The sequence below is a fragment of the Xenopus tropicalis genome, chromosome 9 (genome assembly GCF_000004195.4).
Source record: "Xenopus tropicalis strain Nigerian chromosome 9, UCB_Xtro_10.0, whole genome shotgun sequence".
Classification (NCBI taxonomy): domain Eukaryota; kingdom Metazoa; phylum Chordata; class Amphibia; order Anura; family Pipidae; genus Xenopus; species Xenopus tropicalis.
This window is the reverse complement of record NC_030685.2, coordinates 40,318,500-40,319,474: the sequence shown is the minus strand read 5'-3', so window position 1 is coordinate 40,319,474 and position 975 is coordinate 40,318,500.

The window sequence follows — 975 nt, the reverse complement described above, 5'->3', positions numbered from 1 at the left end:
TCTCTGCTGTCTTATGGTCATGTGAGGCCTCTAACATGAAAAATGTGTATTACAATATGTTGCAATATGCCACAAGCCTTTGACAAAGTGAGGATGAATTTACTCTCATATTAATTACAAGATCTAGCTTTAGCAAAGCTTCAAAAACCATAGGAACAGTCAGGGAAAACAAGGGAATGTTATGATATAGACAGTGAACAAGCTTAAACTAGAAAGGGAAGTTTGAGAACAAACTTCATGTTGGGTTGAAAAATGTGAAGTCACTGAATGAAATGTAATTTGTTGTTGGCTGCCCACTTTTTCTAACCTTGGACCACAGTTATATAGTAAAAACCACTGTGCAAAGTTTGGGGACCCTGGTTTTAATAGTGTCTCAATGGCAGCAATTTAAATTTCCCCACTGAAAGTCAACGAGTGACCTCTGATTGGCAGTTGGTGGCTTCCCCCCCTTTTTCTAACCTGCAACTGCAGTTACCCAGTGACTAACTCTGCAAAGTTTAGGGACCCTAGGATTAATAGTTACAGAACGGCATCAGTTTAAATTTAAACCAATAAAAGTCAATAGGTAAATTGTGATTGGTGGTTGGTGAGTGTGCCCACTTTTTCTAACCTTGAGTCAAAGTCACCCAGTGACAAACAGTGGGCACCCTGGCACAAATAGTGTCAGAATGACAGCATTTTAAATTTAAATGAATAAAATTCAATGGATGGAATCTGTTGGCTGTTAGTGGCCCAACCCACTTTTCCTATTTTTGAACTGCAGTCCTCCAGTGACCAACTGTGCAAAGTTTGGGGACTTAGGCATAAAAATTGTGAGACTGACAGCATTTTACACTTCACCATTGAAAGTAAATAGGTGAAATGTGATTGGCTGTTGGTGTCTCTGCCCACTTTTTTTCTAACTTTGAACGGTAAATAACCAGTGAGTAACTCTGGAAAGTTAAACAACTCTGGAATTAATACTTAAATAATGGC